This window comes from Vombatus ursinus, unplaced genomic scaffold (assembly GCF_900497805.2).
Source record: "Vombatus ursinus unplaced genomic scaffold, bare-nosed wombat genome assembly UNPS02014924.1, whole genome shotgun sequence".
Lineage (NCBI taxonomy): Eukaryota > Metazoa > Chordata > Mammalia > Diprotodontia > Vombatidae > Vombatus > Vombatus ursinus.
This window is the reverse complement of record NW_020954702.1, coordinates 1,213,054-1,231,010: the sequence shown is the minus strand read 5'-3', so window position 1 is coordinate 1,231,010 and position 17,957 is coordinate 1,213,054.

Genomic DNA, 17,957 nt, shown 5'->3' with positions numbered 1-17,957 from the left:
ATACTTGGTTTGCTTTAGTTACTCTTTATTTTCTTAAATGAGATTTCTATTTCCTCATCCATTACTGGAGCCAATGATATTAGAATTAATATGGGATTTTCTCTGCTTAATGAGGAAATCAAGCTTTTGCTGGCTGAAGTGGTTTTTAGGTTCTTTTGAACTCCTTACTATGATGATTATTTTACATTAAACTTCGAGAGGAAATTGTGGTAGGTTAGACCCTTTACCAATATCCCACTAGTCTAATGGCTTGAGATAAATATGCAAACAACTATATACAAACAAGATATATACAGGATAAATGGGGGGAGTTAATCTTAGAGGGAAGTAACTAAGATTAATGGGCACTGAGAAAAAGTTCTTTCTTTTGGTTTTGCTTTACAATTTCTTGACTTCTCATAAAGTCATTGGCTTCCATTTGCTCTGTTCTAATTTTTAAGGAAGTATTTTCTTCAGTGAGCTTTTGGACTTCCTTTTCCATTTGGCCAATTCTGCTTTTTAAGGCATTCTTCTCCTCATTGTTTTTTTGGACCTCCTTTGCCATTTGCATTAGTTTATTTTTTAAAGTGTTATTTTCTTCAGTATTTTTGGGGGTCTCCTTTAGCAAGCTGTTGACTCATTTTTCATCACTCTCATCTCTCTTCCCAGTTTTTCCTCTATTTCTCTTACTTGCTTCTCAAAATCCTTTTTGAGCTCTTCATGGCCTGGGACTGATTCATATTTTTCTTGGAGGTTTTGGATGTAGGAGCTTTGGCTTTGTTGTCTTCTTCTGGTTGTATGTTTTGGTCTTCTTTGTCACCAAAGTAAGATTCTATGATCTGACTTTTTTGTGCTCTTTGCTCATGTTCCCAGCCAATTATTTGACTTTTAAAACTGTTTGTTAAGGTAGAGGTCTGCTTCCAGTGTGGAGAACGTACTGTCCCAAGCATCAGGAGTTTTGTGCAGCTGTTTTCAGAGATACTTCCAGGTACCTGTAAATTTTCAGTTCTTCCAAGGTGGTATGATCAAGGGTGAGGTGCTTACTCCTTTCCTGACCTGGGCTCTGATCTATGAGTGACCACACGCACTCTTTTCTGCCTTGGAACTGTGAGGAGGATTCCCTCTCTACTGCCATCACAAGTTCCACCATGCCAATGCTCCTCGCCCCAGGACGATCACCCAGAACTGCAACTCAGATCCAAGTATGGGCAAAGCAAGAGAATCCTGCCTCAGTGCCAGCAAAGAGATTCCTCCAATACCCCTCTGATCAGCTGCTTGATCCCCATTTCTGTCTGTGGACCAAGAGCCCTGGAAGTGGCCACTGCCCCAGGGCTGCACTAGGGCTGGGATTGGACCAAGTTCCTCTCTCACTGCAGTCACAGACCTTTCCAACTGACCTTCTAAGATGTCTTTGGTGTTTGTGGAAAGCTCCCCTTAATTCAGTCCCCTGAGGCTGCTCCAGGTTTGCTGTGGCTCAGTCTTTGCCTGTGGTGCCCACACTGAGCTGCACTCCTCTCCCAGTCTGGCACAACAGCCCTTTCCTGCCAACCTTCCAGATTGTCTTGGGCTGGAAATTTGTTTCAATCTGTCTTTTTGTGGGTTCTGCTACTCTAGAATTTGTTTAGATCCATTTTTTACAGGTATTTGGAGGGGTTTGGGGGAGAGCTCAAGCAAGTCACTGCTTTTACCTTGCCATCTTGGCTCTGCCCCCAAGAAAAAGTTCTTGCAAAAGGCATGAGTTTAGCTGAGATTTGAAGAAAGCCAGGGAAACAAAAAGGCAGAAATGAGGAAGAAGAGTGTTCTAGGCCTGGCAGATAATCAGTGAGTGATGGATGGATTGGAGTGAAAAGACACTTGAAGCATAGTGACCAACTAGGAAGATATTTTAAAATAGCAGGTATAGGGTGATGAGCAGCAGCTAGTTGGTGAAGTGGATAGAGTGTCAGGCCTAGAGTCAATAAGATTCATTTTCCTGAGTTCAAATCCAGCAGTGGATCAGACATTTAACACTGTTTGACCCATTTTCTTCATCTCTAAAATAAGCTGAAGAATAAAATGGCAAACCACTCCAGTATTTTTGCCATGAAGATCCCAAATGTGGTCACAAACAGTTGAATATGACTGAAAAATGACTGAAAAACAAAAAGGTTTTGAGAGCTTGTACCAGTGTGACTGTAGTGGCAGAGAAGAGAAGAAGGCTTATAGTAGAGCTGTTGCAAAGGTAGGCATAAGAGGATTTGAACATTGGTTGGATATGTGGGGTGGTGAGAGACAGTAAGGAGGTAAGGATTATACCTAGGTTTTGAGCCTCAGTGAATGGGAGGATTGTAGTACACTGGACAGAAATAGGGAAATTAGGAAGAGAGTAAGTTTAGGGGAAAGGGAAGATTATGGATTCAGTTCTGAACATGTTTAGTTTAAGATGTCTAGAGTACATCCAGTCAGAGATGTATAAAAGGCAGTTGGAGATATGAGATTGGAGAACAGGAGAAAGGGTAGGGTTGGACAAGTATGTCTGAGAGTCATCTTCACACAGATGATAACTAGATCCATGGGAGTCGATGAGATCACCATATAAAATACTAGAGAAGGAAAAGAAAAGAGAGCCCAAGAACAGGGGGACACCCACTATTATCAGGCATGAAGTACATAAAAGTTCAGAAAAGGAGAAAAAGATGGAGTGGCCAGAAAAGATGGAGAACACAGTGTCATGAAAACTAAAAAGGAGAAAGGATAAGGGAGAAGAGGAAGACTGACAATGTCAAAGGATGCAGAGAAGTCAAAAAGGATGAATATTGTGAAATGGCCGTTGGATTTGAGAAGTAAGAAATCATTAACAATTTTGAAGAGAACAATTTCATTTGAATGATGAAGTCAGAAGCCAGACTACATAGAGTTAAGAACAGAGTAAGATGAAAGAAAGTAGAGCTTGAAAGTAGACCAATTTAGGGTTGGACCTAATAGATATTCTTATTATATATATTTGAATATGGATAACATACAAAGTATATCTGAGGTTTCCCTAAGGTTTTTTTTTTATTTTAGTGATTTAAAAAACCATTACCTTTTGGATCCAGTCCTGTTCTCTTACAATGTCAACCTGGTTCATCTCAGTAGGATGCATAAATTGAAAGCTGTATCTAGAAACTTTGTTATTATTGCAATATTTTTACAAGAATTTAAAAAATGGAATGAAGTATGTGAAGCCTAATTGAATCCTGTGAATTTTTCTACTTGAATAAAACATGACAATTCATGACAACTTTTTGAAATTTATGATATTTATTTTCCTCTCTCCCTTCTCTTTTTTCCTTTCTTTCCTTCACTTCTCTTCCTTCTTTTTTCTCTTCCCATTTTCTTTCCTTCCTTCCTTGTTCCCTTCCTTCCTTCCTTCCTTTCTTTTTCTTTCTTTCTGCTTTGACTGCAAAGAACTACCTTCTGAATGGTACCCTGTGACCCCTCAGCTATATTGGTGCTAAACTTTTCTTCATGTACAAACTACAAATACTAAAGGAAGTACCCTTCAGATATATACAAATATAGTTCTCAGAAGATATTAATCCTCTAATATATTTACATCATATATGTTTTATTTATAAAATAAATTTTAATATAATATTTGGATTTTGATGTCAATGTCAAATTTCTTTAAAATTAAGAACTCTTTAGAAGTGTTTTTCCTGATTATTAAAAAAAATTGTTGTTGTTTTTCTGTTAATAAGGTTCCTACCTTCTGACAAATGAGGATCTGAAAAATTAAGCTATTACTTAGTTCTCGCCGAAGTTACTAGAAAATTCCATGAATTAAGCATGCAGAGGTTTATAATTTACTTACCTAAATGCAATCTACAACATGTGTCAGAAGAGTAATTTGCTACTGCTCTGTTGTATGGCATATTCTAATGTGCTTCCTAACCTCAAAAATCTTTTCTGTGGTTCTGAACAGAAATTATTCATGATCCCATTTAAGCTTCCTGGTAGTACCTTAATATTTTTATCTTCCAACGTTTATTTTGCCAAAGGGAAACTACTCCCTATTTTATTTTTATGAACTGAATCCTAGGTTTGTCAGAGTCTCCTGGGTATTAAATATATGTTCACAGAATGTACTTGCTAATTTTTTTCTTTCTCATTGGCATTCCCACTGCCTACTTCTACCACCAAAATCACAAGTCAGAGCAGCCAATCCCTTTATTAAATACAATTAGAGAGGCTCTTTTTTCTTTAAATTATAGGGCATCGCAGGAAAAGGAATTAAATTGTAAATATCCTTTGATGCACAGATCCCACTCCTGGGCATATACCCCAGTTAAAAACAGATAAAAAATATAGCAGCTTGGTGAGACACAGACATAAGTAGATACCGAAAGCAGGTTAGAGCAAGAAAAAGTATCACTAATGAAAGTATGACATCCAAAATATTCAGAAAATTGACACAAATAAATGGTGAACCATTTTCCAATGAATGATTGGTCAAAAGTCATGAACAAACTCTTCAAAAGAATAATTACCAACTATACAAAACCATATGAAAACATGCTTCAAATCACAAGTAAAAGAAAATTAAAAAACTTCTGAGATTTCACCTCATACTGCAAATTGGTAAATGCCAAAAAAACCCCAAAACAGCAAAAGTGGGAAGGACTCTGATATAGCTTATAATTAATTAATACAACAATTGTGATTTACTACTCTTCTCTTTCTGTGACTTACACACTTTTTTATATCCCTAAAAAGGAAAACAAAATGAATTGTCATGTTTTCTGTTCAGATGAAGCGCTTAATTTTTTTTTTATATTCTAAAAATTAGAGTAGGTTATCTAAGTTTAGTTCACTGTAAAATTCTGGTAGGAGTAGGTGAGGGGAAGAGTTAGAAAGAGATGGAGTGTTGAGGAGAGCACCTCGTATTTTGGCTGAGTTCAAGTTCATACCAATAAGGAAGCATCAAGAATTGCTTTTAGCACTATGATGTAAAGCAGAGAAAAGGACAGACAGGAGTAACTCAAGCATGATTTACCAAGAGGGTAACCTTATGTTGTTATGTAACTATTATTACACGGCCAGAGTCACACCAGGATGTAGTAATCACCTGCACTGTGAACTGAAGAAATTATATATGTATATATGAGTATATACATGTATGCATACATGTATATAATACACATACATACATACACACATATACATATGCATGTGTATGTGTATACATATATATATATATATATACCATGACACACCTAGAATCCAGTTTATAAAAATAAAAGAGGAAGCAGTTTGCCTTTGGCAAGTAAACTCTAGAGGATAAAAATATCAAGGTGCTACCAGGAAGCTTGAGTGGCATCATGAATAATTTCTGTTCAGAACCACAGAAAAAATATATTATATAATAATAATAATAACTTTTGAAAGTTTCTATATATAAACTTTAAAGAAACATATATATGTACAACGCAACACATATCTACATGTATGTACACATATGTGTATATGTGTACATTACATATATACATATATTATATACTTGCTTTTTTAAAAAAATTTTCAAGTTAAAAAGAGGGAAAAAATTCCTATCAGCTCTAGACATGTGAATTGGAAAATTTGATATTTTAGACCTGTATCTTAAACTTTCTTGGAAGAGGGAATTCTGCAGGGATTTCCCTCTGTTGTCCTCATATGCATGAGATGAGCAAACAGAAATTTTCCGTATGTGGTTTCTTCATTTTACTTTTCAAAGCTAGAATATGATTTTTAGATTCAAGATAAGTTTCATTAAGTGAACCAGCTCCTTTATATTTGAATTCTGCAATTAATAGTCTAATGTAATACCTATAGTGAAGCAATTTTTAAGTGGTTTTTACAAGGAAAGATTTTGAAAAAAAAATAAACAACCCACATTCTATTGCAATATTGCATTTACATAATATACATTTAAATTTATCAATAGCAAATAAACATATCGTTATTTCCTTTCCAAATGGCCAAGGATCCAAATATTTTTCTCAAAAGGGTTATACTACCCACATGTGTGAACCACTACTACCCACCGAACAGATTTATCATGAAAATCAGAGATAATGTAATCACAGAATAATATGTAAGTGCCAGCTATTATTGTTATCACCCTCATCAAACATTTCCCTAATTGTTAAAGAGAAAAATAGAGTGAAAATATTAAGTTACTATGTTCAAAATGTCAATTGCCCCTCAGGCCTAAAATTTGCCTTAAGATACTTGAAATTGCATGTCTTTTACTGATCTCCTACTCTTCAGACATACAGCAATGCTCTCTTTTGATTCTTGCTGATTAGGTATTTGGCCTGCTTCTTGCTGAACCATCATATGAATTTACATTTCATCTAGCTCACAGCAAAATGTGAAAATGAACTGGAAAAATTGGATCTTCCTAAACATGAATAGCCTGCAGAAGTATTTGTACTCTTTTAGCAATGCTTCTCACATCAGTGAACTTCTCAAGCAAATTTTATTGATCTTTCAATACATCAAGGGTCTGGGATTTCATCAGTATGAGTACTCCTCCAAAGAAACAGATCTTAGCCCTTTGTAACTTCGGAGTTAGTTTTCCAGAGCTGATGTGATCAACCTGCCCATAAGCCTCTCCAACTTAACTAGGCTGGTACTCAGAAGAAGCAGATGCATTACAGCCCTGGAATTATTATTGAAATCTTTTCCAGTATGCTAAGAATTACCAGAGCTTGTGCTCACCTGGCATAACCTTTGAGAACCCAGGGTCAATTCTAAACAACAATGAGACATCAGTCTCTTGATTGATATCATTTTAATATTTGAAATGGTTCACTTGGAAAGTGTAAACAGCTATATAATCTTTTATTCTGAAACCCTTTGTCAGGATTTTGACAGAATTAGTTCCTCAATGAATTTTTGTTCATTTCTTTCTTTTTTTTTTTTTTAAGGCAATTGGGGTTAAGTGACTTGCCCAGGGCCACACAGCTAGCACGTGTCAAGTGTTTGGTCTGAGGCCGGATTTGAACTCAGGTCCTTCTGACTTCAGGGCCAGTGCTCTATCCACTGTGCCACCTCGCTGCCCCTTCATTTCTTTTTTTAAAAAATGATTCAGAAGACACGTAAGAAAATACTAAAATAAATCATGTTGTTGTTGTTTCTATCATCTACAAGGCCTCAAATTCCTAAGAAAGAGCTTGTCTCTTTTTCTTAAACTCTTTACTCATTTGTTATATAATTTAAGAGTAGTCTTCTTCTAGGAATAGGCTGCCAAGATGTAGAGGAGTCTACATAGCCCATCTTTCAGGGTTGAGACCTCTGTCCGCAATGTATTTATTCTCAAATCTGCCTTCTCTTCTTCTAAAACCAATGCCATATTTCTGTGCATATAAGATCCTAAATCAGCCTAGATAGGGGCAGTTATATGTAGGGAAAAGAACACTGAAATGGGAGAAGGAAAGACCTGTGCTCTAATTTCAGCACTATCAGTTATTCACCGTGTCATACATAGGCAAATCACTTCAGCCCCTTGGGTTGTAGTTTCATCATGTACAAGATAGATGTGATGAAAGGGATGCATAAATTATAAAGGAAATGTGAACTATTATAACTACGTATTCCTTTCTGCTCCCCTTCCAGCAGAAGTTGAATGGGTGTATCATGAAGAGGATTCTAGTTCAGGCATGAATTGGATTAGATGGCTGCTGTGGTCCTTTGCAGCTCTGAGATCTGTGCTTCTATGGAAATCACTAACTGAGCAGTCAACAGTCTGTTCAGCCTCTGGCTCACAATTTTCCTGGGTTCATAAAAAAGCAACAAAAAATTGACTTAGAGACCACCACATGGCTGTAAGGCATATGTACTTTTCCACCTTATTTTTTTTGGCTCATTAAAAATGTGAATTCACATGTGCTGAGCTTCAACTTATGGACAATGGTTTATTGAAAGTTTCCCACCACGAATTTATAGTTGCCCGATTACCAAATTATTAGTTGGAAATTTGCCTGAATGATCTTTAAATAACATATTATATTGACTATTCTCTGAAGACCTTGCCCTGTGAAATTATTTGTCTTAGAAGACCAGGCACAATTTAGATACCAAAAATTTCAGAAACACATGACTAAAATGATTAAAAACAATCCAACATAATCAAACAGTGTCACCTTAAGTCTATTTCTTCTAGGAGTCTTTTTCATCTTATTCAGGGCCAGACAAGAGAATTTACATTCTAAAAAAATCATCCTGTTGATTTTTAACTAATGTTAAATTCATTTTATTGGTTATGTTGTTGAAGGTTTTTGTTTTGTTTCATGCATAAATGATGCAATTCTTTAGGGAAGAGAGTATGTCTAATCTTTCTGCTTTAAAGTCCCATGGTCAAGTTTAGTGCAGGAAGACATAGTGTTAAAAGTAACTATTGATATTGACAAGGGACATCTTAGAAGTCTGGAAGAGCTGAGTTTAATAGCTTCTCACCTATACTAGCTGTGTAACCATGGGCTGTGTAACTCTTAGTACTCTAAGAGTAGTAGTACTTAGAGTACTAGAGTACTTAGTACTCTAGGCAATACTCTAAGATTAAAATTTATACATGAGTTGCTGATCTGCATTTGTGGAGGGAATTTCTTTACCAGGCAGCTCCCTAAACAGATAAAATTATAGGTCCAAATAAAAACAAACAAATAAACAGACAAAAATTCCCACCCTTGAAACTGATAGAATGGCTATTTATTGTTCATGAAAGACCCCTCTTATCTTCCGATTGTCAATATGAAATAAAGCTAAAATTTTATTTCAATTTGTACTAAGGAACTGTCATTTTTTTTCTCACTGGATCTGATGTACTAAAGTACTCTTAAACAAAACGAAAGCCAGCACTTTTTATTCACTGTAAAAGTCCCCCATTTTACTATAGCAAATTATTGAAAAAATTAAGACTAAGCTGTAAGTTGTACTGAATATTGATGAAAATGAAACTGAAAAGAGAATAAATTACTGACCACTGCACTTTAAATGGGCACATATTGTTCCAAATTACAAGGGTCTGAATGCTTTGATAAATTGGTTTTAAATTTTTATCAGACTATTTAAGCATTGTCTGTTAGTGCATCAGTCAGGCAATTCTATTAACCATTTGAAAATAAATTTGTTGTTTTTCTTCAGTTTACAAACTCTAATAAATAAAGTAGCTAGGAAGATCATAATTGCATTTGGCTACATTGTAGGACATTGCTTACCTCTGGCTTGTGCTATGTTTCCTTGGAAAATGTGGAAGTAAAATTGGATATAGACTAGGCCTTCTCTGTAGACTCAGTTCTTTAATTTGTTTCTGAAATATGACCCAAAGTGGCAAGGACAGGGGCGAACACAAAATTTTATATGGAAGAAACAGAAAGACTTGCTGAGAAAGTAAGAAAAAAGCCTTGAATTGCCCTACCAAAATAAATCAATAAAAAAAATATATCTATCTTAAAGGCTCTGCAACTGTGAGAGAGCTTAATTAACTCCTTGGCACCAGGAGATAAAAATTCCCTGTATGAAATTCATTGCCAGTAATGGACATGCCTGGAACCACTGCCTCTGAAGAATTGCAAGCATTTGTTGTTACTTTAAAATATTCATATTCCAGCTTCAATACTGCATATTTTCAAGTGACAGAAGAGAGGGTCAACAAAACAAAACAATAACAAACCACTTTCTCTCCCCTTCCTGACAATGGAAATCTAGATAATTAACCCCTATTTAGCAAAATGGGCAGTTAAAATTAGTACTATGTATTTTTAATGCTCAGTCTTTTGAAATGGCTCTAGTAAAAGAAACCTTTCACTAAAGTTCAAATTTGGAAAGTGTACTTCCCCTCTCCATTTTTGGTGATGATAAACCAATACAGTTTGCTTGAAGTCTATCAGAAAGCCGAAAAAGAGTACAGCTTGTCAGGTAAAAACAACAGCCACTACCAGCTTACTTGGAAACTAATGCTTAGAAATGTGAGACTAATATAATGTGGACACCAAAGAGATGGAGCTTAAAGTGCAAGACCTAAAAGAATTTTACAAATAATGAGATGAAGATTAAACTTTGAAAGCAAAGATATTGGTTTTTGGAGATTGGATGTAAAATGAAAAAAGAGGAAAAAAAGAAAAAAGTCCAGAAGTTGCAGAAGTTACTTTGCTAATTTTCTGTATCATACATTTCTTTTTTTAAGGTATTTTCCTTCTTTTCTGAAATTCTAATTAAACCTACAAGGGTCAGAGTTACCCAGATCCTAATATTTAGCACTTATCTCTGCTAATGAAGAGAAAATGGAAGGTTTTATTTCTTTGCTATCAAATTAATAAAACATGAATTATATTGGGTACTATTACTCTGCTTGGATTTTATGGCAACAATAATTTTTTTAAATTTTATAATATTTTAATCTTTTTCCAATTATACACTAAAGCATTTTTTAAACATTGTTAAAAGTTTTGAATTCCACTATGCTAAAAGGGATACCCTTTGTGCATACCCTTTGATCCAGCAATACCATTTCTAGGTCTGTATCCCAAAGAAATCATAAGAAAGAGGAAAGGACCCACATGTACAAAAATATTTATAGCAGCTCTATTTGTGGTGGCATAGAATTGGAAATTGAGAGGATGCCCATCAATTGGGGAATGGCTGAACAAGTTATGGCATATGAATGTAATGGAAAACTTATGGTTGTAGTTTGTCCTTTTTTCTCAGAGCACCGTGACATCAGGGAAATGATGACGTGACTCGCAGCTGAATTGGATTTGAGTGCAGGAGGGTTGGTTGTACAGAGTCACCACCTTCACTTTCTCCTCCAGAGCCATCTAGGTCCAGTGGCCACATATAGATCAGGACGACTGGAGATGTCCAGGATGCAGTGGGAGATCTTGGCCTTTTTAAGCTAAGGTCTTTTCAAGTTCTCACTTTGAGTGAGGCAACATCCATTCAGTAAATACGCCTGTTTAAGAAGTGAGTCAAGGGATGGCTCCTTTAAAAACAAATCAAACTAGGAGGGGAAGACCCTAAGGGTTGTTGCCCAAAAGAGAAACAGTTACTATTTACATTCACTCTGAGCCAGGAAGGCCCAAAAAATAACCATTAAGTGACGCTTGGGCAGGAAGCTATTGTTTTGTTTTGTTTTGTTTTTTTTCAGCCAAAGACAAGGTTTCTTAAAGATCTGCCATATTAGCCAGACTCTTAAGGAATCTGAGCACCTGTGAGCTATTGGCTAGATTGTAAGAATCTGAGCACCTTAATGAAGACAATATGGACCTTATATATAGAAAGAATATGGGAGGGATCTACGAGTGGCCAAGTAGTCTTTGGGGACCGTGAGGTAACAGAATGCCAGGGACCTGGACCATGTGGCCAAGGGAGAATGAAGTTTAGCTAGGATTAAAGGTTGGGAAGTGGCCAGGGGCCAGAGGAAGGTAAGACAATGGAGGGCTAGGCTAGGTTAGGGGTAACAGAGAATTGAGAGATTGGGTATAGCCACAATGAAAGGCCAGTTGATGGGATTATGGCCTCAGAGGAATGCCAGAGGCCTCCTTGATCAAGTGGGGGAATTCCAGGAGGATCTCTTAGACAAATGGGACTCAAATTCTTTTTGGGGTAAGGGGCAAAGGTCTTGGCTTCTGAAACTGCTTCCTGCTGGCCGTTCTAGGGGTCAAACTTCAGGTCCAGTGGACTAGAAAACCTTGAACTCAGTAGGAGGTTAGTAGCCTGAGCAATCATATGGAAGTTGATGGCTAGGACAGCAGGGAACTATCGTTATCCAATCAATGAGATCCAGAGTGTATTGGGTTTAAGGCATAGTGTTTGAGAAAGAAATCTAGCCAGTAAAACCCAAGTTAACTATGTCGCTTTCGGCCATCACAATTTACCTTCCTTTGGGCAGAACACTGAGAAGAGAGGAAAGAAGAGGGGAAGAGAGGAGAGAGAGGAGAAAAGAGCAGAGGAGAGGAGAGGAGGTGAGCTGAGCTGCCCAACTGGAACTGGCCAGCTGGGTCCCCATTGGGGCAGCTCGGACTACTCACAGGTTGTGGTTCGTCCTTCATTCTTGAAGAGGACCATGGCATCAGGGAGATGATGACATAACTTGCTATTGAATTGGATTTGAGTGAGGGAGGGCTGTGCAAAGTCTATTTGTGCTATTATAATACTATTATGCTATACTATTGTGCTATAAAAAAAATGATGGGCAGGGGGATTTCAGAAAAACCTGGGAAGACTTACTTGAACTGATGCTGAGTGAAGTGAGCAGAAGCAGGAGAACATTCTACACAGTAACAGCAACATTGTGTGATGATCAACTATGATAGACTTAGCTCTTCTCAGATACAATGATCCAAGACAGTTCCAGAAGACACGTGATGGAAAATGCTATCCACATCCAGAGAAAGAGCTATGGAGTCTGAATGCAAATCGAAGCATACTATTTTCACTTTTGTTTGTTTTTTCTTTCTCATAGTTTTTCCCTTTTGTTCTGATTCTTCTTTCACAACATGACCAATGTGAAAATATGTTTAACATGATTGTACATGTATAACCTATAGCAGATTGCTTGCTGTCTTGGGGATGGGGGAGGGAAGGGAGGGAGGGAGAAAAATTAGGAACTCAAATCTTACAAAAATGAATTTTGAAAACTATCTTTACGTGTAATTGGGAAAAATACTATTAAATGTCCAAAAAAAAACCCCAAAAAGTTTTGAGTTTCAAATTTTATCCCTCCTCTCTCCCTTCTCCCCTGATTGAGATGGTAAGCAGTCTGATATAGTTTATACACATTTCCATATTAATCATTCTGTACAAAAAGACAAATTTTAAAAAAAGAAAAAGAAAGTGAAAAATGGCATGTTTCAGTCTGTATTCAGACAATATCAGTTCTTTCATAAGTCCTTTGAGATTTTTCTTGAATCATTGTATTGCTGAGATAAACTAAATCATTCACAATTCTTCATCATCCAATATTGCTGATATTGTGTACAATATTTTCCTACTTCTGCTCACTTCACTTTGCATCAGTTCATGGAAGTCTTTCCAGGTTTTAAGATTTAGAAGAACACTTTACGTATGTTACAGCATTTAGCTTGAGAATTTTGTGGATAATTTCTTCATTGTTTCTGATATGTTTCAACGTGTGACAATAAGTGATGACCAAAGGCATGGACATTGTCCATCTTTGTATCTGAAAAAAGATTTGTATTCTCCCTTGTGGAAGTGACACTGACTTTGCTGTTCCATGAAGAAGACTCTCCATATTTTGCCTTTGGGCATTTTCTCTGTACTTCCCATAGCTAGAATCCTCTCCCTCCTCATCTCCACCTATTTGTCTTCCCTGGCTTTCTTTAAGTCCCAATTAAAATCCCATCTTCTACAGGAAGCCTTTCTCAATCCATCTAAATCTAGTATCTTCTTTCTTTCTTTCCCATTTATCCCGTAAATAACTTGTTTGTTTGCTTGTTATCTCCCCCATTAGACTGTAAGTTCTTTGAGTACAAGTCTTTTGCCTCTTTTTGTATCCTCAACACTTAGCAGGGTGCTTGGCACATAGTAAGCACTTAATAAATATTTATTGACTTATTAACTGAAAGCAAAATTTTATGTTCAATTCTGTGAGTTACTCTCATGCAACCAACCATTCATTCAAAGAGAGAGATTTGAAAAACAACACAAAACCAAATATATTAAGTATATTAAAAACTGTATGGAAATTACAGTGATTTAACCATTTTTCCTATGCAGACCTGCCATTATCATATACACATGAATACCTAGATCATGCTTTACCAATACTTTAAGCATTCTTATTGACTTGAATTGTTCACATAATTCGTCTTTGATGAATATTACTTCCTTTTTTGTGGTCTTTTATGTGCCTATTTGCTAGAAAGTTTATCAAGGTGTAATAGCAAGGAAGGGATTTTATTTCTTTCTTGAACCACATCAAAAGATAGGGATGTATAAAGATGTTTACAAATTTGAGATTAAAAGCCCCAGATTTCAAGGTATAACAGCCTATTCCTATACAGTAAGAGAAATAACTTCACTGTTAATTTTTTGTCCATGCTTACAAAACAAGGAAGCTGAATACTTTAAACGAAAGCCAGATGAAAAGTGGGAAGATGTGTATGTGTGTATGTGTGTAAGTATATATATCCCAGACATCTCAGTGCATTACAGTAGCAAAAGGCAAATGATGAATCCTCAAGTGAGCCTGACCCTTTTTTCTCAAAGCATAATAATATTCTATTATAATATATTCATATATATTATTATGCCATACTATTTAATATGTGTATGTATATATTTGTATATATTTGTATATATGTATACACACATATATGTAAGTATTATATATATATATATATATTGTGTTTAGCCATTCCCCAATAAAAACAAGAGCCACTTACTGAGTTTTGGTTACCTTAAACAGAGTATTTTATATGTGTTTGTAAGTATAGATCCTTTTCTGTTTCCTTTGTTTTTTGCAGACAGGAAGAGTATGAACTTAGTAGTAGTGGTATAAGTGGGTCAAAGAGTATGTACTTTTTAGTAACTTTTTGTTTATAATTACAAATTACTTTCTAGAATAATCACACCAATTCACAGCCCCATCAACTAATGTGCTTCTTTTCCCACATCTTTGTCAACATTTGTCATTTTCCTCAACTGTGCCAATCTGATAGGTATGAGTTAGAACTAGAAAGTTGCTTAATTTGCATTTCTCTAATTATTAGTAATTTAGAGAATTTTTAATATAATAATTGATAGTTCAGATTTCTACCTTTAAAAACTACTATTTTATGTCTTCTATTTTATCTACTAGAGAATGGCTCTGTGGCAGTTAGGTGGCACAGTGGATAGAGCACTGGCCCTGGAGTCAGGAGGACCTGAGTTCAAATCCAATTTCAGACAAGACACTTGACACTTACTAGCTGTGTGACCCTGGGCAAGTCACTTAACCCCAATTGCTTCGCCAGCCCCCCCCAAAAAAGAATGGCTCTTACTGACTTAATTCTTTTAGATTATTTGCCTGTATTACAAAAACAACTCCTTGAAGATGTCAATGTAATGAAGAAGGTACAATTTTTTTTAAATATATATTTTATTTCCCCTCCAATTTTAACATTTTTTTTTTTTAGTTTTGAGCTCCAAATTCTATCCTTCCTTCCCTCCTTCCTGCTCTACTCCCTCCCTGAGGTGGCAAGCAATCAGAGATAGGTTATACATAACAATCATATAAAACATTTCCATATTAGTCATTTTGTACAAGAAGACTCAAATTAAAAAACAAGAATGAATGAAACAAAGTGAAAATAGCATGCTTCAGTCAGTATTCAGACAATAACAATTCTTTCTCTGGAGGAGAATAGTATGCTTCATCATTAGTTCTTTGGGATTGTCTTGGATCATTTTATTGCTGAGAATCACTAAATCATTCACAGTTCTTCATCATATAATATTGCTGTTACTGTGAACAATGTCCTCCTGGTTCTGCTCATTTCACTTTGCATCAGTTTGTGTAAGTCTTTCCAGGTTTTTCTTAAATCATTCTGCTTGTCATTTCTTATAGCACATTAATATTCAATCATAATCATATATTACAGCTTGTTTAGCCATTCTCCAATTGATGAGCATTCCTTTGATTTCCAATTCTTTACCAACACAAAAATTGCTGCTATAAATATTTTTGTACAAATAGGTCATTTCCCCATCTTTTTTTGATGTCTTTGGGATATAGTATTTCTGGATCAAAGGGTATGCACAGTTTGATAGACCTGTAGGCATAGCTCCAAATTGCTCTCCAGAATGGTTGGATCAGTCCACAATTATACCAACAGTGCATTAGTGTCCCAGTTTTCCCACATTCCCTCCAACATTTATCTTTCTCCTTTTTTATCATATTAGCCAATCTGATAAAAGTGAGGTAGTGCCTCAGAGTTGTTTTAATTTGAATTTTTCTAATCAGTAGTGATTTAGGGCATTTTTAATATGACTATAGATAGCTTTGATTTCTTTGTTTGAAAACTGTTCATATCCTTTGACAATTTATCATTTGGGGAATGACTTGTATTTTTATAAATTTGACTCGGATCTCTATATATTTGAGAAATAAGGCCTCTATCAGAGACACTTGTTGCAAAATATTTCTCCCAGTTTTCTGCTTTTCTTTTAATTTTGGTTGTATTGGTTTTATTTGTGGGAAATATTTTTAACTTCATATAATCAATATTATCTATTTTACATTTTGTAATGCTCTCTATGTTATCTTTAGTCCTAAGTTCTTCCTTTATCCATAGATCTGACAAATGAACTATTCCATGGTCTCCTAATTTGCTAGTGATATTACCCTTCATGTGTAAATCATGTACCTATTTTGACCTTGTCTTAGTATATGGTGTGAGATGTTGGTCTATACCTAATTTCTGCCATATTGTCTTCCAGTTTTGCCAGCAGTTTTTGTCAAATAATGAGTTTTTGTTTCAAAAGCTTGGATTTTGGGGCTTACCATACACTATGATTACCAGATTATTAAAAATTAGATTACTATGGTCATTTACTATAGTTTAATATGTATATAATTTATTTCAATGATCAACCACTTTATTTTTTAGCCAGTACCAGATTGTTTTGATAACTACTATTTTATAATACAGTTTGAGATCTGGTAGATCACCTTCCTTCACATTTTTTAATTGATTCCTTTGATATCCTTGAGCTTTTGTTCTTCCAGGTGAATTTTGTTATGATTTTTTTCTACCACTGTAAAATAATTTTTGATACTATGACTGGTATGGCGCTGAATAAATAGATTAGTTTAGGTAGAATTGTCATTTTTATTATATTGGCTCTGCTTATCCATGAGCAATTAATATTTTTTCAATTGTTTAGATTTGACTTTATTTGTGTGAAAAGTGCTTTGTAATCATGTTATATGGCTCCTGGGTTTGTCTTGGCAGGTGGACTTCCAAATATTTTATATTGTCTACAGTTGTTTTAAATGGAATTTCTCTATCTCTTGCTGGTGTGCTTGGTTGGTAATATACAGAAATGCTGATAATTTATGTGAGTTTATTTCATATCTTGCAACTTTGCTAAAGTTTTTAATTATTTCAAATAAATTTTTGGTTGATTCTCTAGGATTTTCTAAATATAACATCATATCATCTACAAAGAGCGATAATTTTGCTTCCTCAGAGCTATTCTAATTCCTTCAGTTTTTTTTCTTTTCTTATTGTTATACCTAACATTTCTAGTACAATATTGAATAATAGAAGTCATAATGGATAGCCTTGCTTCAAGCCTGATCTTGTTGGGAAGGCTTCTAACTTATCCCCATTACAGATAATACTTGCTGATGGTTTTAGGTAAATATTACTTATCTTTTTTAAGGAAAGCTCCCTTTATTCCCATGTACTCTAGTGTTTTTAATAGGAATGGGTATTGTATTTGCAAAGGCTTTTTTTGCATCTTTTGAGATAATCATATGATTTCTGTTGGTTTTATTATTGATATAATCGATTATGCTGATAATTTTCCTAACATTGAACCAGCCCTGCCTTCCTGGTATAAATTCCACCTGATCCTTGTGATACAGTGCTATAATCTCCTTGGTAATATTTTGTTTAAAATTTTTGCATTAATATTCATTAGGGAAATTAGTCGATAATTTTCTTTCCTGTTTTGGCTCTTCCTGGTTTAGCTATTAGCACCGTGTTTGTGTCATAAAAAGAATTTGATAGGATTCCTTCTTCACCTATTTTCCCAAATAGTTTATACAGTATTTGGATTAATTGTTCTTTAAATGTTTGGTAGAATTCACTTGTGAATTCATCTGGCCCTGGGAATTTTTTCTTAGAAAGTTCATTGATGGCTTGTTTGATTTCTTTTTTTTTCTTTCTTTTTTTTTAAAGATTGGGTTATTTAAGTATTCTATTTCTTCTCTTAATCTGGGTAATTTATATCTTTGTAGATATTCA